Source organism: Chrysemys picta, chromosome 3 (genome assembly GCF_011386835.1).
Source record: "Chrysemys picta bellii isolate R12L10 chromosome 3, ASM1138683v2, whole genome shotgun sequence".
NCBI lineage: Eukaryota > Metazoa > Chordata > Testudines > Emydidae > Chrysemys > Chrysemys picta.
Window position 1 is genome coordinate 71905359 of NC_088793.1, and position 27982 is coordinate 71933340.

Here is a 27982-nt window from a genome sequence, read left to right on the forward strand (position 1 = left end):
GCAGGAAAGAGCATTTTACTGAGGGGACTAATCCAAAACCCACTGAAGTCAATGGGTTGTCTACACTGCAATAAAAGATCTGCAGCATGTCCCTGGCTGGCTCAGGCTCACGGGCTCAGGCAGTGGGGTTATAAAATTGCAGTGTAGGTGTTTGGGCTTGGCCTGGAGCCTGGGCTTGGAGAGGTTGTCTACACTGCATTTTTATAACCCCACTGCCTGAGCCCGTGAGCCTGAGCCAGCCACGGACATGCTGCAGATCTTTTACTGCAGTGTAGACAACCCATTGGCTTCAGTGGGTTTTGGATTAGTCCCCTCAGTAAAATGCTTTTTCCTTTTTTTATAGCTCCACAGCCTGAGCCTCATGAACCCACGTCAACTGACCTGTGCTCTGAGACTCAGTGCCACAGGCTTTCAGTGTAGACATACTCAGTGAGAGTCTTCCCACTGACTTCAGTGGGTTTTGAATCGGGCCCTAGATGGAGAGTTTTCTGACATGCCTGCTTAGTCTGGGAAAAGAGTGCTGTTGTTCCCGGTGTGCATTCTAACAGTGACACTCCAACTGCATAGAAAAAATGGGAAAGAACAAAAATATTGCAATCTACAAGTTTACAGAGCCCATAATTTTGCACTAGCTGTTATCATACAGCTTCCAAGGCAGAGAGATTACTCATACCTACCTTCCTTCCTTCAGACATCTGGTTTTTCCTCAATTAGCTATACAATTTAATGGACATTTTTTTAAAATCATGATACAATGCTGAGTAAACAGTTCCATGAAAGCCATGCTTTGTTTCTAGTTGCAAAAACATTCTAACACCTTTCCATCACCTTTATTCAAAAATTTTAGTAACCACCGGTAGATGTTAATATATCATATTGACCCTTCATAGAAAGTTAATCTCTGTGTGTTTATTTTGATCTATCTGGTTACTTTTACTGCTGTATTCTGCACACAAGTATATACCAGGTCAGCCTAGGGCGCCATTGATAATGCTTGCCAACTACTTTATACTTGAGAACTTTGACCCTTTTATAATATGTGTCTTCAAAGGAATACACCACAAAGTGCTGTTAGTTACAATCAATGGAAAATTGGCAAATCTGTGGTGTTTTTCATAAGCAAGTGTTTTGGGGGATTCTTTGTTAAGATCCACTTTCAACACAAGTAAAAAATAAATCGATCACATTTTAAATTTGATTCCATGAGGATTTTTTTGTGTTATGTAAATGAAATGATTGGGATTCAGGGGAAATACTAAAACATCCCAGAATGTAAAGCTTAACAGTTTTTCATAATTTTTACCAACTTCTTCATTGACCCTTGAACAACACACATTTGTTCTTTTTCTTAGATACAATATTTTCAAAGTATTGCCATTGTCGAAAACATCATTTTTTGCTAAAAACACAGCTTCAAGGATCTGAGTAAGATCATGTGCAAATAATAGACTTTTCAGCCATTATAATAATCAATGCAATATAAGCAAATCAACAGATGTTAGCATCTTACATTTGAGCTATCAATATACATGGTTCAGAGAGGGAAAAACAACTCTAAAGGTGAATACAAAGCAGACAGCATAAATCACGGCAAAAACTTAATCTAGCATGCTTTAAAGCCAATTATATTTTTAATACACTTTATCCTCAGTAGGCCCTCAAGAGGCATACACATAATGTTGGAACTTTCATTAGGATTCAAAAAATGACTTTAAATCTTTCAGTGGCAAATATTTCTAATCATTTGTAAATTTAATTAGTGAGCACCCATGTTTGATTAGCATATTTCTGAATATGATCATACACTAAAACCAGCACCTCAACACTTTGTCAGATGAACTCTAACCTCTCTTTGGTTCTCAACATGGCATGCCTGTAAATGAAAATTCATATATGGAACATCACAGTATATTTCTCTCTATATTACTGGAAATGCATATGCTTTAGATTTTCTTTGTTTTATTTCCTGCCTGTTCACATTCTGACACGCTTCTGCATATAAAAGATGTGACTAGTCACAAATCATATCATTTAATCATATAATCACGTATCTGAAAAAACACTGATTTAGTAAATGGTGCTCCATACTTATTTCATGGTGTCCATCTAATTGTACAGCAGCTTTATCTCATTAATTACAAGCTCGTCAAAACACTTATTGATTGCTGTTGAAGTAAATATCAAGATTTATTGATTCAAAGGGTAAAAAGACTGACCAAGGTGATGAGACAATAGGCACAATAACAAGTGTGACATCAGTATATGTATAAATTCAGAATGCTTTTATCTAAGCTATTTGGAAATCTCTTCATCTAAAGTCATTTAACGTATTCAGTTTCCATCAATTCTCCCTTTAAATTAACATTCTAAAGAGATGAAGATGAAGATCCAGAAAAAGCTGATATTCACCTCTAGTGAGTCTGTCAAGAAGCAAAAATGTGTATAAGCTATCTGATTGGCTCATCAGAATTAAATAGTAGTTTTCAAGGAGTGCAGAGACAGGTAATCAGGATAAACTCATTTGCCTATATTGTTCAGTTCCTTGGGAAGAAGTGAAGGATAAAAACATGATTACACATCAGATGACTGTTTTTGGCCCATCATGAGCCTAGATTTTTTTCTCCTGCATGTAATAATTTTCAATGGTACTTTTTGATATATCAATCTTGTGTATTGTTCATAACAAAATGTGAACACAACCAAGATAGATATTCTTTAAAATAAATGCATAAGTAGTGAAGTAGGATTTATTAGTGACAGCTAATAATTAAAAAACATAAACCTAGATTATTTTAATTTTAATAGATTATAACTATTATATCACTAAATGTCTTGTACTATCCACTTAATTTTGTTCTAGTCTCATCCAGGATACACTTGGATATCATAAACAAATTGTTGACATTGAAGACCATGACATCTCACAACTGCTTCAGGTTGTATCACATAAATATAAGCAAAAGGGAAAACAGGGTATATCCTTTTGGGACTTTTGAGATGCAAGATGTTGGCAGATGTCACATGTTGGCACATGTTGTTAGAGCTGATTTGTCCGCTATTTTCTCAATGGCTTTGCCTTTGGATGGGAAACTGGAGACAAGGCAGTAGCTGGAGAGATTTTTTGCACTACATGTTGGATTTCTGAGGATTGCCTGGACTATTACACTCTTCAGTGAGGATAGCAGGTTCATTTCTCTGAATTAGACCTTCATCATTGGCTTTCAGCCAGTTAAAGGATCATGGATCTGTTTCAAAATTAGTGCCTTAAATATTCCTCAGTTTCAGCCTTCAGTTTATGTGATAGGGCCAAACTAAGTCAGGATGGCAGGGAAATTAGTGCCATGTGATCTGGCTTAGAGTATTCTGCATAGAGTTCAACTCATGTTCAGTTGATCTTTTGTGCCAAGCAGATGAGAGCTCTTTGAGCATAAAGAACATAAGAATGGCCATTCTGGGTCAGGTCAGGGGTCCATCTAGTCCTGCATCTTGTCTTCTGAAGTGGCTGGTGCCAGATGCTTTAGAGGGAATGAACAGAACAGGGCAATTACTGAATGATCCACCTCCTGTCTTCTAGTCCCAGCTTCTGGCATTCAGAGATTTAGGGACAGCCAGACATCCAGACATCTTGGCTAATAGACATCAATGGGCCTACTATGACAGGTTGGATCACAGAAACCCCTTTGGGGCTGCCAACTGATGTGCCAAGACTACTTTTGCCCCTGCTTTCCCTGCCTGCTTGGGACTCTAGCACCCTGTCTTGTTGAGCCGGACATGCCAGTCTGCTCCAACACAGACCCAGGGTCTGAACCATGTGCCCCCAAAGCTACAGACTTAACTGAAAGCAACTTAAGAAGTGTTCCTGTCTTTAACACTCAGATGCTCAACTCCCAATGGGGTCCAAACCTCAAATAAATCTGTTTTACCCTGTATAAAGTTTATACAGGGTAAACTCATAAATTGTTCGCCCTCTATAACACTGATAGAGAGATATGCACGGCTGTTTGCCCCCTCTCCAGGTATTAATACATACTCTGGGTTAATTAATAAGTAAAAAGTGATTTTATTAAATACAGAAAGTAAGATTTAACTGGTTCCAAGTAATAGCAGACAAAACAAAGTGAATTACCAAGCAAAATAAAATAAAACATGCAACTCTAAACCTCATACAGTAAGAAAACTGAATACAGATAAAATCTCACCTTCAGAGATGTTTCAATAAGCTTCTATCACAGACTGGACACCTTCCTACTCTGGGCACAATCCTTTCCCCTGGTACAGTCCTTGTTCCAGCTCAGGTGGTAGCTCATGATTGCAGCCTCTTTTGTTCCGTTCCACCCACTTATATATCTTTTGCATAAGGCGGGAGTCCTTTGTCCCTCTCTGGGTTCCCGTCCCTCCTTCTCAATGGAAAAGCACCAGGTTAAAGATGGATTCCAGTTCAGGTGACATGATCACATGTCACTGTAAGACTTCATTACCCACTTGCCATCACACACGTATACAGGAAGACTTACAAGTAAAACAGAGCCATCTATAGTCAATTGTCCTGGTTAATGGGAGCCATCAAGATTCCAAACCACCATTAATAGCCCACACTTTGCATAATTATAATAGGCCCTCAGAGTTATATTTCATATTTCTAGTTTCAGCTACAAGAGTGACCACACTCAGTAGATTATAAGCTTTGTAACGATACCTTACAAGAGACCTTTTGCATGATGCATATTTTAGTTATATTATGTTAACACTCATCAGCATACTTTCATAAAATCATATAGAGTGCAACGTCACACCTACCCTCCATGAATTTACCTAATTCTTTTTTGTACCCGGTTATACTTTTGGCTTTCACAACATCCCCTGGCAATGAGCTCCACAGATTGAGTGTGCATTATGTGACGATGTACTTCCCTATGTTGGTTTTAAACCTACTGCCTATTAACTTAATTGGGTTAACCCAGGTTCTTATGTTATAGGAAGAGGCAAATAACACTTCCCTATTTACTCTCTTCACACCTTCATGATTGTATAGACCCCCTTAGTCAGCTCTTTTCTAAGATGAACAGTCCCCCTCTTTTTAATCTCTCCACACATGGAACCTGTTCCACAACCCTAATATTTTTATTGCCCTTCTCTGTACTTTTACCAATTCTAATATATTTTTTTGAGATGAGGCAACCAGAAATTCTTGTAGAACTCAAGGGGTGGGAATACCATGGATTTAGATAGAAGCACTAGTATATTTTCTGTCTTATTATCTATCCCTTATCTAATGGTTCCTAACATTCTATTAGCTTTTTTGAAGGCTGCTATACATTGAGTGGATATTTTCAGAAAATTATCCAAAATGACTCCAGAATAATTGGAATTATGTTTTCCAATGTGCATTATTTTACATTTATCAACATTGAATTTCATCTGCCATTTTCCTTGTCCAGTCACACAGTTTTGTGAGATCCTTTTGTAACTCTTCACAGTCAGCTTTGGACTTGACTACCTTGAATAATTTTGTATCATCTGCAGATTTTGCCCCATCATCGTTTACCCCCTTTTCCAGATCATTTATGAACGTGTTGAACAGCACTGGTCCCAGTACAGGTCTTTGGGGGACCCCAGTATTTACTTCTCTCCATTGTGAAAACTGAACATTTATTCCTTCCATTTGTCTCCTATTTTTTAAACAGTTACTGAACCATGAGAGGATCTTCCCTCTTATCCCATGACAGCTTACTTTGCTTGAGAGCCTTTTGTGAGAGACCGTGTAGTTTGAGGCTCTACAATAGTGTTTTTAAAACGTTTCCATGCAGCTTTCAGGCATTTCACTCTTGTGACTGTTCCTTTTAATTTCTATTTAACTAACCTCCTAATTTTTCTGTAGTTCTCCTTTCTGAAGTTAAATGCTAATGTGGTGGGTTTCTTTGGTATTCCTCTCCCCCCCCCAAGGCTGTTAATTTAATTACATCATGGTCACCGTTACAAAATGGTTCAGCTACATTCATCACTTAGACCAGATCCTGTGCTCTCCCCTTGTGAGTTCTTGGACTTGCTGCTCCAAGAAACAGTCATTAATGGTGTATAGAAAAGCAGCTGATGCTTTAATTTGATGTCATCTTCAAATTTATTACCTGATTGCTCTTAGCTTTATTAAAATTTTAATTAGGATGAGTAACCATACGTGCAGTGGTACTACTAAGAAGCCTTCTCTCTCAATGAGTTGACAGTTTTTTGGACGTTCTTACACAGTGAAGTTATTAGTTTTATTCTAAAGATTCTTTAAAACTTCTGTTTTCTCTCATTTTGCTTGACATTTGAAGATGGCTACAAGATTATGTGACTTTAACAAGGACGGTGAGATCTCTGGCACATATGGATTGCACTGTACTTTCTTTTTTCACATAGTAATTGTCATAAAAATGGGTTCATATTGTGGTATTTCATAGACTTGTTAAAATTATCTGAACAAAAATGAGGAAGCACAAGAAGTAATACTGCTTCAAATATTCTTGGGAAGGTCATAGTAAATTCTATGTCTTTGACCTATTCAATGTTTTATAATCTGGTATGCTAGCCATTTTCATTCTCCTTTATTTTTAGCCTCAGTACCCTAGGAGGGGAATGTAAAATGGCCAGTCCATGAATACACATAATAATGAGAAGGTGAACATTTTCAGGAAACAGGGAGAATATTTTGTGGAAAAGATGCTCGTCTTAACATGTGCTTCTGCTCTGAAAAGTGTCTCTGTAAATGGACCTTTACACTTATTGTCTCTCAGTGGCTTCCAATGATTCAATAGTACTGTTCATGTGCCTAAAATTAAACATGTATGTTTTCAGGATTATGCCTTAGTTCACAATTCCATTAAGGATGCACAAACCACAGTAGACTCCAGCTGACTTGTGTTGGCTCTGAAGTAGGAATAAAAGATTAGTAGAATAAATAAATTTTACTAAAGTTAGCAAATAGAACTACTCGAAAGACCCACAGAGTACATCTAATGAGTAAAACAGTACCGTGTTTATTTAGTCATTTTCAGAGAAGAAATGTGCTTTAATCACTCATTGTTTTTATTTATCTGCAAGCACTCCAGTCCCAATAGTGAATACTTCTGAGCATCACATTAAAGCCTTGAAAGATCTTATTCACTGCTTCTATGACATCATTCCCAGAAGTACTTTGCCTTCCTTTTCACAGACTACAATGAACTAATTGAACTGTGATGCCTCATCCTCATGGAAAGGACAGTAGTGAGAACAAAAACATGACTCCACATGAATCCATTCTCATGACAATCATTCTCGTGAGATTGGGAAAACGTGATCTTGTTACAGTCCTACAACTCTGACCTCATAGTCCCCTCTGCATGCTTTATTCCAGATTGTTGTTCTGCCATACTGATTTTCTTAAACTAGGCTCCTGACAAAGGCTACAGAGTATTCCATTACAAACATGTTGTGAAAATGCAATGACAGGGCAGACCCTGAAATGCCATTGAAGGAACTGTACTGATATGTTTTCATAGATGCTAAAATTCTGAGATGGAAATGAAACTTTTTCTTTTATGTCAGAGAGCCAGAGAATAAACATCATTCTGCAGAAGAATCTTTAACATGCTGAATATCAAGGGATTAAGATGAATAAAGGCATTCAACACAGTTGTTGATTTTATTTGTTTCATCCTGTGTAGCAGTTCTCTCAATGCTAAATATTAAAGATACATAACAGTATCTATTCCTATTGATATTTGCCATGATATAAAGACCATAATCTTTTAAATATCTCTTCATATGGAAGTTTTTCTCCACTCCTAAGTATTTCCATCTCTGTCCCCTATTTCTGTTATCAGGTGACCCAAAATGAACAAGATATTCCAAGTGAGAGTGGTCCAGTGAGTTATATAATGGCATTATAATATTTTCAGCATTAGCTCCATCCTATCCTTATGTATTCCAACATTATGTTTGGATCTCTACTTTTGGCAATCTCAACTGATGACACTATGTCAAATCTATTACCTGGAAATAACTAGTCCAGGTTAGGTATCTCCCTAATATCTTTTGTAGTGAAGACTCATGAAAAAAAAATTAGACTCCTTCATTTCTCCCATTATTCCTTTGTAGACCAGTGGACCTACCCATTCTTCTGCAGGCTTCCTGCCTACAATATACATAAAGACTTTCTTATTTTATTTTATATCTTTGGCTATTTGCTCTTCAAATTCTGTTGTAAGCCTCCTAATTCCTATTTTACATATTATCTGCTATTGTTTATGCTCCTTTATATTGGCTTCACTAGGGTTGGATTTTCACTTTCCGTTTGGCTCTCATAACTCCAGGGCCCTTGCTGTTCAGCTGTTGAGGTTTATTTCTTGCCTTTCTGTTTCATTTTATGGGTAGAGGTATGCTTGCCTTCTGTGACTCTGTTAAGGTATATTTACGAAACCTCCATGTTGTGTCTAAGAATTTTTATTTCCTTACTTTTGACTCCAGGTCTCACTTTGACTAGCCTCCTCATTTTTTAAAAGTCCTTTTTTCTAACGTTTATTGTCACCATGCATTTTTTGGATACCTTTCCTTCCTCAGAGATGTTGAACTTAATTACACTGTGATCACTGTAACATAGTGGCTCAACTATAGTTTCTTCTTGAACCTAATCACGTGTTACTCAGGACTAGGTTGCAAATTTTAAGTAAATCCTGCATGCTGTAAAAATTCAGTCTCAGTCATGGTTTGAATGCAAACTACCTGGGGTTCAGGATAATATAATTACCTCTGCATACCTGCCTCTGAAGCAGGCTGTGAGACAGAAGCAGCAGGAAGGAGACTGCTGGAATGGTGTGGAGAAGGAAGCAGATTCCAAGCCTTTCACTCAAAACTCTTACACTTGTCAGACATTTGACTTCCTTATTCCTCTTTTAATCTTATTCTGTTTTAATCTTGCCTTTGCTATCTTATATCTTATGAATCTTTAATATTTATATCTTCTTGCTTTTGCTCTCTTATATCTTCAGAAATGTCATCTAACAGTTCCTGGAAAGGAAGATGACAAACAAGAAGGAAAAAAAAGCACTTCCCTGGAAAATCAGTCTATAAGCATTCCACAGGAAATAACCAATATTAGTAATCAGTGCTAAGAGGTCGCTGGTGGCAGCCATGTTGATTTGTGCTACTAGTGGTATAGGGGACTTAAGACTGTGAATAACACTGCCACATGATTTGATATATAGCATTAAATCTTTCCAGGATTTGGTACTTTCTAAAAGATGTCCAAACATCCAGAGAAAGAGGGCCTTTTCTGGGGGGGGACAAATACTTTGATGGAATTAAGCAGAGGAAACTCCATAACATGGAGGCTCCCAGACTCATCCTATGTAGCTTTTTCCATGGAAGGGCAGGATTGGGCCCATAATACTTAAATTATGCAAATGTTCTAATAAGTCAGCATTATTTAAAATTTAAAATACAGCTGTAGCTGCACATCCAATGCCCTGGTGCCTCTCCCATAAATTAAAAATTGCACCATAAATAAATGGCTGCCCACAAAAAATGTCTAGCACAGCTCACACGCTCCTCAACAGCCTTCGCAAAGAATGAAAAAAGCTGGCCTTTTCAGCATGCCCATAAGATTACCTAATCAGGGCTCTGGAGAACCAAGATGGCATTAGGCCATCACATGGGTCTCTGTTGGCCTGGGTTTAATTTTCCCATGAACTGCTGTCTTTAAGGTCACTGAGTTACAAGTAGCTTCTATGACTGTCCCGCCATTTCCACATGGAAAAATTCTTAGTTATTTCTTTCACTTTCAAATTTTAGTAATAGTTTTAACTGTGTCAGCCCTGCTTCTACAAACCTATGGTTAACAACTGGGTAATTGCTAAGGTCAAGGGGCTAAGCAGGGAGTATTCATTTCAGTAGACTACTACTTTGAAGAATATAGTAATGACTCCCTAAGTCCTTCCACAGCTCCATCCCAGTTCTGTACAGTTTGTGTATTCACACTTCCATGTTAAGGCACGTCACTTCCTTGGCAAGGTACAGCAGTTTGGGAGGAAGTATAGCAAGATGGGCAAAGTTGCACACTGGCATCTAGAGTCTGTCCTAGTCAAGCTGTGGGATGGTGCCAGAGTAAAACTAGTTTTGTGCCACCTTTGCAGACCTCTGATCCTGGCAGCAGCTAAGGCCTTCATTAAGCTGCCCACATCCTGCAGAAGCTATTCCAGCAGAGAGGAGGGGGTATCATTAGAGCACAATGACCCTCTCGGCACAACCTTTCCCTCCCAGGAATGCCCTCTGCATCATGGACTTGCAGAGAGGTTGCTATACTGGCTTTCTGCCACCTAGGGATTTCCCCTCAAGATTCTCCCACTGTAGAGACCTGTATCTGTTGAGTTTCTTGATGCTTTATGCCAGCAGTATGTTGCAATGCAGCCAGAGAAAACATGAGAGTCAGGCCCACCATCTCAGGCCTTGCCACAGAGGGAGGTCAATTGAGTGTGTCTTCATAGGGTGCCCAGACATGTTTGCATTGGCCCTGATTATTACAACGCCTCTCGGTTCCAAACTGCAATATCTCTTTCTTCCCATCTTACCTCCACTGCTATTCCAGTTTGGGGCTGCCCTTGAAGAGATCCTGACAATTGTGCTGAAGTGTGAGACAATTTTGACATATTTACTATTGGGAACTCTGAAAAGAATACCCAACTCATTTCCACTTGCAACCTAAGACAGGGTGTACATGCGTTTCAGGTGTTGGGTTTCATGTGCAGGCACTGGATAGTATTGGCGGCTTTGCTGTAAGAAGGTCAGATGATCTAGTTGTCTCTTCTGGCTTTAAACTTTATGACTCTATATAATTCAAATAGAGAATAGCCTACAAAGAACACTCTAGGACTAGCAAGTATTTCTGAAGTAATAGCTTGGGTAAAAGCTCATCTAGAAGTTTTTAAAATGAACTGCTGAGTGATTATAAATCTCTTATCTTAGAAGATGTTAAGAAGCGGGAGTCTTGTAATTCAGTTTTTTAGATGGTACCATTTTAAGATAGCATGAGAAAAGGGCCACAACTAAATTAGAAATAGAAAATATAACAAAGAGTCAAATACAAGATATTTCTCTGACCAAGCCTTGAGAAATATGCTAATTAAGATGAATGGAGAAAGCAAAAAAGACAGAGTGATCTTGTCTATGCCACACAGCTTTCTTTGGTGGATGAAGAACATTACAGACAAAAGAAATGGTTTGAAATCTTTACTTTAGCTTCAGGAGACAATGGCAAACAGTACGTTTTAGATCTTTTAAGGCCATGTAAGGTAGACAAAAGAGAACCACTCTCAATAAAGGGATAAATCTTCACAATGTGTATGTACTACACAGATGAAAGATACACCTCAAATTTCCAGCTGAGCCCTGGCTCTTTCAAGTCATGAACTTCATCTCAGGCGGTCTCTAGGAAGAAATGATAGGCTGGACCATCACACAGAGATGTATCATCCATGTCACTAATTGTAACAATTTTCTAGGTATGTTCACTCATGCAGATGCCCCAAAGAGTAAGCAGCTTTGAGAAGTCTGGGTTTGATTAAGATGGAATTATGGCAAGGTAGGTAGGTCTTTTTGTCCATTATAAAATGGCACAAACATTAGTCACTAAAATGGATGGACATGTCAAGCAGTTTACATGTTAACTATAGAACAATTGCCTCTCTGTTTAACATCGTCAGTGAAAACTTGCAGAATTAATAGATCTCTCAGAATTACAGCTCATTGGGGATTATCAGTGTGACCGGGCATCTGGGATGGACCACACTGAGAATGCCACATCTAGGGCAGACTGCGAGGAATAGGGCAGACAATCCCCCTAAATTGGTCATTTATTCTATAATTAGATTCACCAAGCCAGTAAGAAAAGAGCCTCTGTAGTACCACACTGGTTAACAAGAAGCCAAACACAGTCTCTTTTAGACATTCCAACCCTTGGCTCCCATCCAGACAAATTGGTCTAATATAGTGAGAAGTTATTGAAAACCCTATTTGCCATATTTAAAATTCTACTAATCCCAAAGGATCAGACACTTACCTTCTGGTCAATATATGTCTCAGATCTTACCCAAATATCACACTGTCAGCCAATCCTTAGTAAACCAACTAAAAATGTATTAAGAAAAGAGGAGAGTTATTGAGTGGTTAAAAGATTATATACTGTACATTACAAATGCTTGCAAGGTCCTTACATCAGATTTGTTGCAGCGATGGATGAGTCTGCTGGCTTGCAAAAGTCTCTCTGGAATCATCCTAAAAGGTCAGACTCCAAATGCAGCTTAGATGTAAAGTCTGTTAATGTCTTTCCAGGCATTTTCCTGGATATTCCAAACAGCTACTTGGAAGATTTCAGTCCCATGGCTTAAACTTTTCCTGTTTAAAGTTCAACAGACGAGAGATGCTGGATCAGGGCCAAGGTTTCACTTTTATAGCTGAAGCGGGCTATTAAGTGTTTTGAGGATTTTTTCCTCTTTGTTGAGCACACACTGCCCACCACTTTGAAGCTAACATTCAATTTCCTATGCATAAACAGGTAATCTAGTTACACTTATTTGCATAAATCAATTAGCTGGTTCTTCATTATAACAGAGATAGATAAGCTGAAGACAATGTAGACAATATTATTAGTTTCTGGCAGTATCTCACATTTTGATCTTCAAGTTAACTGATCACAGTCACATACATAATGTAAGGCAATTAAAAAATGAAAAGGATTTAGCAGCTAAAATCTAATCTGGTTAGGTAAACTTCTAACAGGATACAGGTACACAGACAAACAAATTTAGCATCTATCCTTGATTTCTATTACTATAAATGAATGGGTTAATGATTGCTGGACTAGTACATCTCTTTGATATTCATATACAATTATCCTGATACAATTGTAATGCCTCTTGTTAAATTGTTATGGGTCAGACACAGGTTGGCTGTCTGCCAGTGTCACAGTTATTATTCAGATTGGTAAAACAAAGGTATCTGAAGGGATTCTGACGTACTTCAGAATTATATATGCAAATTTCAGCTGAAGTGCAACCTTAAGTTTGTACCAGTAAAGGATAGTGAGACACTGCTGAAAAAACAGAGGAAATGAGCCTATCTAGCACAACTTGATTTTGAAACTTAAAACTGTAGGTTTCTGATGGTGTTAAAGTGTGTGTGTGTGTGTGTGTTAAAAAAGGGCTAACCAAGAATTACAAACATGGCAAATACATGTAAAACCTGAGCATTAAACATAATGTTAGGGGAAAGACAAGTTTCCCTTGCAGTATAGGAATGATGTATTGCTCTTATGGCAATATATTATTACACTATCGTTTTGATTATTGTAAGCCAGACTTCTTTCTTAACTGCCAGTGCCTATGAGGCTTGTAACTCAGGCTGAACCAAACATTACATGCATTCTCTATGGACCAAATGTAACCCCAAACCAACACAGGTATGTTTCTGTATTTACGGAGTTACAGCTCAGTTTCTGTTTCATATTATATTTAAAGATTTGTAACTTGGATTTTGTTTTTAGTTTGTGTTTTATTTTCAGTTTTCAATACTTAAAATATTTACTGCACCAAAGTCTTATGTGTATATAAAAATAAAAGGTATGCCAAAGATCAATCTGTAATACAAATTTAAAGGATAAGATTTTCCACTGCCCGGAAAACAATACCTCCTCCCATGGGTAACAGTCCAAAGAAAACAAGCAGCTGGTCCCCAAAAGGGCTACTGGGAAAGGCTTAACATTATCAGCACTCCAGTGAGGTAATAATGTTGTGGAGGGTGTAAAAGGAAATAAATACAAAACATTTTAGCCTGAGTTATGGATAAAGTAAATCTAAAGTAAGAGAATTCAGAATCACAGTATATCTTACACATCGCATCAGAAATTTATCAGTCAGCTAAGTAATAAACTCTACTGTGTACAGATTATTCCCTGTAAACCAATCCACTCCCTTTCTTGTGCCAATGTGTGTTAACCTTGAGACAGATGTAGTGACAAAAACTGGTGCATGACCAGCAATGCAGATGACAGAAGGCAGCATCGTATTACCAAAGTTTGAAATATAGTGAGCTATGTAGTCTCCCAAATAAAAGAATGTTCTAGCAGTCATCCATCCCCCAACAACCATTACAAAAGTATTGAATATCAGATTTTGAAGGAGCCTTAAGCCAATGGAAACCATTCAGTAACTTGTGTCTGAATTAGGACTGACTGCATGTGTTCAGATAAAATTAAAAATCATCATAAACCCAACCGAAACTTTTTTTGAGGTTAAAGAGAGTTTGGAAACTTTTCTTTAACCCTTTCATTCATTTTAGTGGTTCCAGAGGAGACAAGCAGTAACAGGAGAGATCACACTTCCCATGAAGTTTCCAGACCACTTTTAATGACTCAGATGCATAAGATTTGGAAAAGCTTCCAAATTTGAATAATAAAGCAAATATTTCAATGGGTAAAATCTTTGTCTCTTGGATTCTCGCTCATAATTAACCTGATATTAGGAATTTTGTAATATAAGGACAGAGTTCCCTTCATTTTTCACTGTAAGTCACCAATTGGCTGTACAAGTTGCTACTATATATTGGAGACATTTGCATTTACAGGAGAGTTTTGCCTTGCTTGTGAGATTTTTGATCTTGTTTCAAGTCAAGCCAGATATTTTGTTAAATTATTTTTTTAAATTTATAATAGTAAAATTACACCTATCCCATTGTCTTTGGATGGATATGTATTTTATGCATAAATTAATAATAAAATTAAATCACATTAACTGCACCATTGTCAACCAATATTAATATGATCAAAACTCCTTCCTGCTATCAGCTCTCAACAAAGACGCATCCCACCATGTTGATCAGCTAAAAGCCCGAGCTTTACAAAGTGCACTAAAGGTCAAAGAGCCAGTCCTCACCCAGTGTGAATTGTCATCACTCCATGGACCTCAACGGAGTGAGGACAATTCACTCCAGCTGAGGCTCTACCCAAAAGAACTCAAGCTCTGTCAAACCAAGTATGCAAGTTCCAGAGTCTAGAGCCGCCCACTAAAAAAAACCTACTCTGCCACCAAATGATCAAATCTAGGGACTGAGGCCTGGTCTCCACTTAAAATCAGATTGCCTAGCTACATTGCATAGGGCTGTGCAAAATTTTGCACCCTGTGTGATGTTGTTAGGTCGATCTAACCCCCAGTGTAGATGCAGCTAGGTTGATAGAAATTTTTTTCCATTGACCTAGCTACCACCTCTTAGGTAGGTGGATTAACTACATAAATGGAAATAAACCCTTTCATTGATGTGGGAAGCATCTGCACTATGGCACTAGAGTGGCATAGCTGCCGTGCCATAGTTGTGCCACTATCAGGGCCGGCTCCAGCTTTTTTGCCGCCTCAAGCTCAATCGTGCAGCTTCATTCTTCGGCGGCATTTCAGCGGCGGGTCCTTCGCTTCCTCACTTCCTCTTCGGCGGCAGCTCAAAGAGTAAGTGAGGGACTTGCCGCCGAATTGCTGCCAAAGACCTGGACATGCTGTCCCTTTCCATTGGCCCTTTCCATTGGCCGGCTCCTGCTTCTTGCGATGGTGCCTGGAGCCGTCCCTGGCCACTATAACTGCTGTAGTGTAGACATACTCTGGGTGAGAGCACATTAGCTACTCTCAACAGTTATTGCTGTAATGTGAAATATTTTTACTGACTTCCGTGGGCTTTAGATCAGGCCTATATTAGTGATGAAGAATTGTTACTGAATCACTGCAATTTTGATTGTCACACTGTGGCTACATATGCAGTGATAGACCACAAGCATTTTTATGTCTCCAATACAAATTATAATTTTGGCCTGAGCCACTTGAATAGTTTTTAAGCCCTTAATTTTAAGCAGGAAGGGACCCAATGTGAATATTGCCCCCCTACTGCTCTTTTCCCCTGAGTTAGATGAGGGAAAGGAACCAAAGCCAATTCCAATGTAGCTTTGTGCTTTAGAATGAAATGTACTGGTGGTCCAACATGTAAAATAGGAATTTATCATTAAAAAAAAAAAAAAACTCCACGTAGCAGAAGAATAATGTTTAGGGGGGGTACAGAGGCAGGAAATTGCTTGTGACAAATGTAAAACATTGATTATTTCTTTTAAAAACGTGTGATGCCAATTTAGTGTTTAAAGCTGCTCAATAGCTGGGATAGAAACTTCTTGTGAAATATATTAGGTGTTTAGAGTCACTTAGTGGCTAGTAAAAACCCTTCTAATGAAACAATCTATTAATTGCTCAGGGCAACTCAAAGCAAAAGTATAAAGTATTTAAATGGCTAGAGATGCTCAGAGGCTTGGTAATCAACTTTTAATAAAGTATATTCTGTATTTAGAGTTGATCAGTGGCTAGGAAAACAACCCTTGCTCAGCAACAGTCATGCAGGCTAATAAAATGCAGCACTGTTCAGTGGCTGTTATGAGGTTTTTAAAGCGATACTAAAATTAGAGATGTTTCAGAGTAGCAGCCATGTTAGTCTGTATGCGCAAAAAGAACAGGAGTACTTGTGGCACAATTTGTTAGTCTCTAAGGTGCCACAAGTACTCCTGTTCTTTTTAAAATTAGAGAGACTGTATTAAGCAATGACAGTCAAGGCATAGGGTATTTCTGTAGGATTAAGGACGGGTTGAGAGGAGTTGATGGCCCATGGCTACACTTCAGGCCATTAACCCCAGCTAATCATTAGTTCCCAGGAAATGCCATACACTGAGGTCATTATTGTTATTGTAAACAGCTAAAAACAAACAAACAAAATCCCTACACAAAGGTGTATGGATTTTTTTTAAAGGTAGAGGCAGTTTTATATTTGTATTTATATTGGTTTTCTATAGAATTATTGCAATACCCTGTAGTTAATAAGATTCCAGGAATGTCTACTTCCCAATCCATTCAGGACACAGATTAGAATCAAAGATACAGTGCAGTGGACATCCCAGTTGGTGCTTGCTTGCCACCTTTAAAGGAGAGAAGAGTGTTAGGACACTTAATATAATCTGGCGTAATTTAATTGAGCCCTGGAACAGCTGCAAGCACAGGTACAGGGTTGAAATGTTACTCCTGTCTAACTTACCCACCTTCCCCTTTTCTGCCCCTCACCCTTTTATGTATAACAGAGCGGCAGCTTCACTATTACATTTTACGTCTAAAGAAATCTTTACCCAGAGTGATGTGTAAGTACTTTACATCATGTATATTGAGATTGCTGTATTCACTGTTGAAATACAGCCACCTCTGGAATGATAGCAGACATTCTGGGCAAACCACATGACACATTCTGGGCAAGCCACAGTGTTTTAGTAGGGAGAAGTAAAGAATAAAAGTTAATTGAAACAACAGGGGAAATTTAGGTAGATAGAATGTAAACACCTGGGTTGGAATTTGGCCAGGATTAGCATCTGAGCTAATTCTGAGTAATTCTGCAGTATGTTCTGACACATAGTCCAGTAACTGAATCAGTCTATAATGTCATGGTGTCATGGATTTAGCACTTACCTTAGTTTTCCTCTGTTTACTTACTTAGGAAGCAGAAGGTGGTCATCACACTAACTATTACCATATTGCAAAACAAACTTAGTGGCTGATTTTATCCAATATGTATAGAAGGTTATAAAAATCTTTGTTTCTTTTAGGACCAGAGATAGAAACTGCAGAGGGCCTTTAGCAAATAGCTGGCTGAAACAAAATGGGGCAAGACAGAAGTGACGATGATTGGTGGGAAGAGGGAAGCACAATGGAGTACTCATCCCTATGGTAATGTCACCATCCATAAAGGGCATCTGCCTTCAGATCCTTAAGATGGTGTGCAGTTTAGGGGTGAAACTGGACTTTCCACTGCTATTGGGTATACAAATATAGCTCTAGCTGTGAAAAATGCTCTCTTTTTCCTTTAGCTCACCAGCAGACTCAGCCCTATCTCTTTGGATTCAGATCTGGCCCTGGTAATCCACACATATGACCTCCAAACTTGATTGCCTAGAGTTAGGCACCCACCTCTGTAGTGAAGCATCCCAAAATCCACTTTAGCTGCCAAAGTGCTGGTTTTGATGTCTAAAATGGGTACCTGAATTTGGATTTAGTTTCTTAACTTTTGACCCCCAAGTTGGTGTAAATGCCACTGCTGGTCTTACCAGATATTTTAGGTCACCTTTTTGAAAGGTAGAACTGAGAAATTCAGCCCAGTTTTGCAGCTCTGTGAGGCAACAGCACAGCTGATTATGTCATTGCATGTAGGATGAGCAATGCTTTCAATGCTACTAATGTCAAATGAATTTGTCATGTGACATTTCAAAAGCCTTCCTCCAGGAGAATGATCTCATGCAAAATTATGTGCCTCTGCTCTAAACCATAGCTATGGGGACACGGGTTGTTTATGAAGCAGCCTACCAAAAGAAAATCCCTACCATAATCTTAACAATATGTTAAAAGATTTTATTGAAAGAAGGGCAGCTAAAGTGATATAAGGACTTGAGAGGCTGATGTGCAGTAGAAAGAAGTGCATTAGTTTCGCCTGACAGTGTCAGGGTTTCACTTTACAACGTCTGAATGAAGAAGGCAGGTATTTATATTCAGCTACGTTTGTCCTGAACTTTGTCCTTATTTAATATGCAATCCTTGCCAAACTCAGCTGGACAATTAGGGCTAGAGTATAGCATTTTAGCCCCCCCCTCTCTTTTCCCCTCCCACATTGACACATGGATGCAAGAACTAGATATAATTAGGCTTTTAGCAGGGGACATTCACAAACCCTTCAGATCTCAGCAGTACAGAAACCATTCTACTTTGGTGTCTGGAAAATCAGGTAACCCTAGTCATTGACCTTCAGCCTGTTCAAACTGAGAGGCTGAGTAGTTTCTCTTAAACTGCACACAGGATCACAACGATACAAGCCATTAAAGTTAACTGCTGATGAACCTAATCCATTACTTTTAATAACATTATATCTGTGTTTATCTGCTTAGTGTAATGATAACTTAGTGAAGGAGAATTAATTCTACATATTATCCACATAAATGATGTTGAGTGAAATCAGTTTCCTCTACACATGCAGTGAAAAGTTTAATTAAATTTGGGCATGAGCCAATTGACTTCAAAATGGTCACTAGCTTTCTGGCTGACACTGGAAAAAGACTTGTGAATAACCAAGTAAATCTGCAAGCAAAATACTACCAATTGAAGCAAATCCTTAAAACGGTGAGGAGTAAGGCAGAAAGGAAGGTAAGAGCTGCACAACATGCTTATTTGTAAGCCTGTCCTTATTAACCTTGTGCTCTGTGCTGGCTTTAACCAGCTATGAAGATGTGCTTAATATTAGCCAGCGCAGCAGGAACAATATTGCTCAGTCTGGACCTTCAAATGCTGGTGGCATTGCTGCATATTACATCAATGGGGAAGTTGCCTACAGATCAGGACTCTGTATACAACCTTTCAGACTATTTAGGAGATAAGGCAAGATGACTTTGTCAGCCAGGTGGTATGTACTCATAGTAAAGCTACTGGCACCTGAAAGGTCCTGTATATGCTGCCAGTGAAGTCAATGATAAAACTTTCATTGACTTCAATGAAAGCAGATTTGAATCCACAGTTTGACTAGAACAGATATTCATGAACATCACAATAAACTTTGTTAAGCTAAATAGATTGAGCTCCTTGAGCCTATCACTATAACGCATGTTTTCTAATCCTGTGATCATTCTTGTGGCTCTTCTCTGAACCCGGTCCAATTTATCAACATCCTTCTTTAACTGTGGGCACCAGAACTGGACACAGTATTACAGCAGCTGCTGCACCAAGGCAAAAAACAGAGGTAAAATAACCTCTCTACTCCTGCTTTTTCCTTGATGTATATATTTACATTTAGTGATATTAAAACATTATTTTCTTGTGCCCATTTACCAAGTGACCCAGATCTCTTTGAATTATTATTTAACACTCCCCCAATTTTTGTGTCATCTGCAAACTTTTATCACTGATGATTTTATGTTTTCTTTCAGGTCACTGATAAAAATATTAAATAGCTTAGTGCAAACAACTGATCTCTGTAGGACCTCGCTGAAAGCACACTCCTTCAGTATGATTCCCCATCTATAGTTACATTTTGAGACTGGTCAGCTAGTTTTTAATCCATTTAATGTGTGTTATATTAATTTTATATTGTTCTAGTTTTTTAATCAAAATGTGTGGTACCGAGTAAAATGCCTTAGAGAAGTCTAAGTATATTAAGTCAACACAGTTACTTTTTATCAATCAAACTGGTAATCTGATAAAAAAATATCAGATTAGTTTGACAGAATCTATAATCTTGACTGAAACTGATGTCAGGATGGTAGGCCTATAATTACGCAGCTCATCCTGTTTATCCTTTATAAAAATTGGGACAACATTAGCTTTCTTCCAGTGTTCTGAAACTTCCCCAGTGCTCCAAGACTCAATGAAAATCAACATTAATGGTCCAGACAGCTCCTCAGCCAGCTCTTTAAAAAATATTGGATGCAAGTTATCTGGACCTGCTGATTTTAAAATCTAACTTCAGTAGCTTCTGTTTAACACCCTCCAGAGACACTAGTAGAATGGAAAGAGTACTAACACAGTATGATGAGATTACATAATCTGTTTTTCCCCAACTACAGTACAGAAATATTTATTCAACACTTATGTCTTGACTAGATGATCATAATGGTCCCTTCTGACCTTAAAGTCTATGAGTCTATGAGTCTTTTCCACATTACTATTAATAATTCTACCATTTCCATCTAGTAAAGGTCAAGTACCATTGTTAGGATTCTTTTTGTTCCTCATATCTTAAAAAAAACCCTCTTTATTATTGTCCTTAATTCTGATGGCCATAGTTTTCACCTTGAGTCCCTTGGCTTCCCTTATCAATTTTCTGCAACTTCTATCTTCTGATTTATATTCATTTGATATATATAAATTATTTTTACATCTGCAGTCACTCCCCCTCTAAACCAGGCTGTTTTTTTTAACCAGTACATTTTTTTTCTTGATTGTGGCTTTTTGGCATCTATTAAGGTATTCCTAATTGATTGCCAATGATCATTCACAATTTTTTTCTGATTAAAATTCTTCCTTCCAGCAGATTTGGCTCATAATTGTTTTCAGCTTTATGAAACTGGCCTGATTAAAGCACCAAGTGTGTGTGTGTGTCACACTCAGTATGACTAGTCTAGACTTTAGACTTTATTCTGCTTGAACATTATAAATGAGATCAAGTCATGATCATTTGTACCTAAACTACCATTAATTTTTAGTTCTGTGATCATCCCCTTGCTCCAAGTGGAGATGTGGCTAAGAAGTCAAGCTTCATGATTTGGCTTATTATTTTCAAATAATTTTTGTGACCATTAAGTTAAAAAAATGGAGTGGTTATTTGTTTATTTTAGATCATATTGATTTGTCATTTGGTAGGACTCAGGATTTTGAAGAAAAAAAAAGATGTACTATATTCCCATTATGAAATATGAAGGAACCAAATTTCAAATGATATGACAATGCTAATGTGGACTAATCCAAAACTCATTGAAATCAAGGGGGTAGGCTCTAGGGATTTCAATGGACTTTGGATCAAGGTACCAGATAGAAGCAGACTTGTATGAAGAACTAGTTACATTGAATTATGAACTCACAATGAGGCTTCTAAGAAAAGAAACAGAAGAGTGGAGAAATGTGTGTGAGTGGCAATATAATAAAAAAGCAGGCATAGTTTTGCTCCCACTTTAATCTATAGGAATTTTGCCATTGATTTAAGTGGGAGCAGGATCAAGTTGTGAATCATCTATGTGTGCTGAACTTTGTCAGGATTTGCTTCCTAATTCTTTTCTTGAAAGAGTAAACCCAGAATTAGTCTGAGGGCTTTAGTGCTTTTCTTTGACAAAAGCAAGCTTGCAGCCCTAATGCTGGATTATTAGTGGGCTGCGGAGTTGCAGGATGCAGGAGACTGGGTAAAAGGAATGAGTGGAAGAGTGAATTAATTTGTTAAAGTGGCATTAAGTAATTGCTGTTTATAAAAAACAACAACCATTTGTCACCAAGATATTATCAATTGCTCTATCGGTTGTTTGTAAGTATAGCCACACTATATGGGAAAGGTTTCAGAGTAGCAGCCGTGTTAGTCTGTATCCGCAAAAAGAACAGGAATACTTGTGGCACCTTAGAGATTAACAAGTGACCAGGGAGATTGAAATGTTCTCCAACTGGTTTTTGAATGTTATAATTCTTGACGTCTGATTTGTGTCCATTTATCGTTTTACGTAGAGACTGTCCAGTTTGGCGAATGTACACTCGATTACAGACCTAAAAGTCGCAATAAAAAAAACAGACTCCAATGAGAGACTGCTGAATTGGAATTAATTTGTAAACTTGACACTATTAAATTAGGCTTGAATAAAGACTGGGAATGGATGGGTTATTACACAAAATAAAACTATTTCCCCATGTTTATTTTTACCCCCTACAGTTCCTCACACCTTCTTGTCAACTGCTGGAAATGGGCCATTTTGATTACCACTACAAAAAGTTTTTTTTCTCTCCTGCTGGTAATAGCTCACCTTAACTGATCACTCTCGTTACAGTGTGTATGGTAACACCCATTGTTTCATGTTCTCTGTGTATATATATATATCTTCCTACTGTATTTTCCACTACGTGCATCTGATGAAGTGGGTTTTAGCCCAACAAAGCTTATGCTCAAATAAATTTGTTAGTCTCTAAGGTGCCACAAGTATTCCTGTTCTTTATATGGGAAAGGGAATTAGATGTATTTAACCTCCAACTATAACAGAAGATATGTCATCCTACATAGCTGGTTTGACACATTCACCAATGTATAAGTTCACGCAACCTACTAGACCAGTGTAGTCCTGTCCCACCCAGCACATTCTATGCACCAGGATAAGAGAGTGCTTGGAATACAGCCTATATCTGTCCAATCTCCTCAGATGTACAGGATTGGAACAGGGTTGCAAATCTCAACCAATATAACTATTATATCCAAAAACCTATCTTAAAAGAATGTTAAAATTGCAAAATCAAGAACTAAAAAGGGAATTCCAGAAAAGCTAACTATGCAAATTTAATTTGGCCCTCTTATGCATATAGATTATCATATAGTAATTACATGATTACATACAATTTCCACTGCTTAGCCCCTGCGGCCCTAGGATGGTGCATATTCAGTTCTGGTCAGTCCCTGTAGTTCCAGGGTGGAGTATGCAGTCATTCCGTGGGAATGGTGCATGCACATTGCAGACTGTACACAGGAGCTGTGAAGAACTGGAGCATGCTTGGTGCAGTCAGAAGCTTCAGAGAATTAGCTGCCAAACTCTAACAAATTGCTATTAAGCACACGTGGAATGAGATTTTTCAAGACTCAGAATTTGAATTTTGGCAAAGTTATAATCTACTGAAAAAGGGACATGTCTGGCAAACTTACCAATATAGTATGGGGTTTTTGTATGGACACGACTGACTTCTAAAGTGTGTAATTGCTTATGTATATTGCTTATACAAAAAAACTAACACAAAGGGCCTATATTTAAAAAGGAAAAAATATAAACATTGCATATTAGAGAGAGGCCTGTCCATACCTCTGTGATTTTTATACCATGAAAATTTGGAGAGGTTTGACATTTGAACCTGGATCCACATTATCATAGAATCATAGAACTGGAAGAGACCTCGAGAGGTCATCTAGTCCAGTCCCCTGCACTCGTGGCAGGACTAATTATCTAGACCATTCCTGACAGCTGTTTGTTTAACCTGCTCTTAGGATAGTAAGAAAACAGTGCTTCAGAGATACAATTTTATTCAAAAAATTAACATTTCAAATACCGTATTGCCATCAACTTTCAGGATTCCCGAGTGGTTCAACTCCCACCCCTAAAACATTCTTTTTCTGATTACCCTAGTGTGTTGTTTAATCTATAGAGCTACAAAGCCTGCTATCTCTCATTCTATGGTTATCTTTCATTGTACAGTACATGATGCTGCTAGTTGTGCTGATAACAAAGAGCACACACTGAGAATGTGGCACTGCATTGTTTGTTATCTCTTTCCCAACTAAACATACTTCTTTCTCTCTTGGCTCCTATCAATGCAAAAATTCTGAAAAAAAGTTACTTTTAGTGTTAACACTTCATATGCCACTCAGATGTGGCTGTGACATTTTGTGCCTCTCTGTTACATCAAAGATTTTCAGAGGCTTTAAAAGGGCATAGCAGCCTTGTATCTAAAGTAGCAATCAGCCACCCTATATGGCTAACCATGCGTTGGTCATTCAGAAAGTGTAAGGCAGTCAGATTGACCCTAAAGCTGTTCTTGGTTGACCTCAGACCTGAAAAAAGAAAGTAATCCAGTTCTATCCTTTTTCATTTCCTACAATACATGAAAGCTGATAAGCTTTGGTCTCTCTTGCAGCAATACAAAACCAGTTAAACTGAACCTTCACTTCAGTTAGAGAACAATCTAGTGGTTTCCGTTCTCACAGATCTGCCACTCACAGAGAATGAAAGCTCCTTCCTCAGTAAAAGACTGTCTTTTGTGTCTTCTCTGAGATACCTTGATGGATGTTTGTCCAGCTGATTTGCTCTCCAGAATTTTGGGCATTTTCCAGATGTATGAGGGATTCCTATATTTTACAGACAAACAGTATAAAGGAAAATTCTTTTTGCAATTTTTCTTGGTTATTTCAAATGTTATACTCTGGTTGATCATTTAAAAAATCCTAAACATGATTACTAGAAATATGAGAAATGTCTCAATAATCAGTTTTGTTTGATTTCAATGGGACACTTACAGAACCTAGTAAAATCAAACTGCATAAGCTATGTTTCTTAACCAGGTTCTTTCTATCTCTGCATTTGGACCTCAATTCTTAAAAAAATATTTGATTCAGAAAAAATTGCTTAAAATATATATATATATATATACAAAATTTTATACTTCTGCTAAAACAGTTATATTGTATTATGCACATTATACAATATAACTGTTTTACCAGAAGTATAAAATTTTGCAAATATAACATTTTTTAAAACTATCATTCTAGTACATATATTGTCTTTGATAAGATTCAGTAACCAATGAAGTACCTTACTCCCTGGGTTGGAGCAATTTCAGAATTTGTCATTCGTTGGCAGTTACTTTGCTGTTGTGAAATTTTAGATAAGAGAGATCCTTACAGTTGTAGCTTATGTCCTGCCTGATAACATAGCCAGTGACAATAATATATCTTACCAAAGGAGTCCAAAATCTTTGCATAGTATTTATGATGTGTTGATAACCAGTGCTTAATTTGTAATGAAAGAGGTGCCAGGGCTCAAGCAGTTTATTTAATTTCATAACTGACACGGCAAGCCTAGAGGTGCCGGGACTCAGCCCTGGCAAGCCCTTGCACAAATTAAGCACTGTTGATAACCGTGTTGTTTACCTCTACGTTGGGAAATATTACGTATCTTCCTTTAAACACGTTTGCTTCAAGTGTGTTGATACCATGCTTGAGTTTTCTTTCTGCAAATATCCACCAAATGAGGTTAACTAGTGTGAAAATTTGCGATAAGCAAATTTACTCCCAAATGCTCCAATATGCACTAAAAGCAGATGTTGGATTTTATATTCGACTGTCAAATTTGAAATTCTTCTTGCTACTATGCTGATAATTTATATAAATCATCCAATCAAAGAACATAAATAATATCACTTGACTTACATAGCTAATCACCCCAAAATAGAATCCAAATGTTCACAACTAACTGAACAAGCTGACTACAAATTATTCATTTTATAAATATGTGAATAATTTTGTTAAATGAATAAATGAGAAAACTGCAATTTGGACAAAATGCAATTGAAAAAAATAGGCAAATTGCATTTAATGTGTTGTATTGCATATTATCCCTCAGCAATATTTACATCTGTGGAGAGGGATTAATGCAACTTTCTGCAAGGATCCAGAGGACTAGCATGCAGGTCTGTGGAACTGATGCTACTTGCAACTATGGCAGAGCTATAACTCATGCACTATACACTTTAGGGGACTAAGCACCACAGGAACTGCCACTAATAGAATACCCAATTGGCAGCCCTCACCCATGACCTCTGATTGGTCCAGGCACACTATTTAAGCAGCGAGGGAGTTCCAGGAAGCTGCAACTCAGCAGTCCTGGTCTGATGCTCCAACAGACCCCACTCTCATTCCCTGCGTCAGACTCTGGCTCTGATTCCTAGCTTGACCCTTGACTTGATTCTTGATCCCTGATTCTGGTTCCAGTTTTAGGCCTGCTTCCTGGTTTCTGACTCTTGTCTCTGACCCCTGGCTTGACTCCCAGCTCCAGCTCCTACTTTAACCACCGGGCTCTACTCCTGCGCTGACCACTGGGCATGACTCCTGCTCCTATCCACTAGACCAGGCCATCAATGTCCTGCTCATGACACTCTCCTTATGAAAGGGCTGAAATAAAGTTGCACAGGCAACCTTAATACTTATATTTCCTAACATTTGAGTGCACGACTTTGCAACCTTAAAGTTTTTTTAACATAGTATTTTTATGCGCAGTAATTTAAAGTGCAGGAAGTACTCCTGATCAAAGTAAATGAATAAAGTGTCCAAACCCTGGTAAACAGGACTCTCACCTCATGGTATAAGAACAAAACAGTTCATTCTATCAAAGTTTCCCACTGAAGAATGTTTTTTTACATATGTACAGTATATGTATGGATTTGATATGTATCTATTGGGATACATAACAAAAAATAAAGAATGGTGTTGTGCAAATTTTTTGGGCCAGATCCTTAGTTGGTGTAAATATGCATAGATCTATATATTTCAAAAGAGCTATGATGATTTACACTAGCTGAGGATCTATCTGGCCCCGTATTGGCACAAGTTGCTTATATATTACCCATGAGTGGTGTAGCCAAAAGTGTGTTATACAGATCATTCCAAACCTTTATACTACATGTTATGTATTTCATTCACGCCACAAATTTTATAGAAAAAATATTTTAGAAATGGTTTAGGGAGGTCTAAGATTTCTTATTGATGCTATTTTTTGCACTTCTTTCTACATGTGAAGACAGAGTGACAGAGTACCATAAGTGCAACTGTACAGGCTCAAAATAAGAGAAATATTAGAACCAAAACAATTTTGAACCCTCTAAAATGATCTTAAGTGTCTTGTCTCTAAATCACAATATCACACTTTTAAGATCTGGAATATGACTACATAACTGGACTAGACACATGCTATGTCCCATTGGAAAATGCCGATTACTACTGCAACAAAGCAGGTGTCACTAATCTCCCATACCCTAAGAAGAGCTCTGTGTAAGCTCAAAAGCTTCTCTCTTTCACCAAGACAAGTTGTTCCAATAAAAGATATTACCTCACTCACCTTGTCTCTCTAATATCCTGGCACCAACACAACTACAACAACACTGCAAACATCAATAGAAGATATTGAATTTTGCCATATGAAATGTAAAGTCTACAACATGAAGAAAAGAGAAAGTCAAACTTAACAGTGACGTCTACTTCCTGAGCAAATGCAAGAAACAAACCATCATCCTCTGAGGACTCACCATCTACAGCCTCTGGATGCTATTTACAACTCTGACGTACTCCTTATGCTACAGTATCTGTTTCACCTTGTGGTTAGTTGTGAGTGTGACACTTTATTTTTCCCATTCCAGAAGAAGAGCTCGGTGTAAGCTCAAAAGCTTACCTTTTTCACAAACAGAAGTCAGTCCAATAAAAGATATTATTTCACCCGTGTTGTCTCTCTCATCCTGATGACATGCAAGAAGATATTGAACCTTCAGGCTCTTATTGGTCCAGAACAGAATACTGTCCATCCTGCATTTCTGAGTGGTGTAATTTGGAGAAGAAATTCCATATGGGGAGAGTGGAGGGAGGAAGGAAA

General features: G+C 37.9%; 1 long non-coding RNA gene across 2 annotated transcripts; it reads right to left on the reverse strand.

The window, feature by feature from the left end:
- Positions 1-820: 820 nt before the first annotated feature.
- On the reverse strand, positions 821-27982 carry LOC122174419 (uncharacterized). 2 transcript variants are annotated; one of them, XR_010599538.1, is made up of 6 exons: positions 27785-27982; positions 12228-12408; positions 12074-12141; positions 8768-9027; positions 4200-4397; positions 821-3515 (listed from the first exon to the last, which is right to left on the reverse strand). It is a non-coding gene; the product is annotated as an uncharacterized LOC122174419 (long non-coding RNA). The 2 variants fall into 2 exon arrangements; XR_006176186.2 differs by lacking the exons at positions 8768-9027; positions 12074-12141.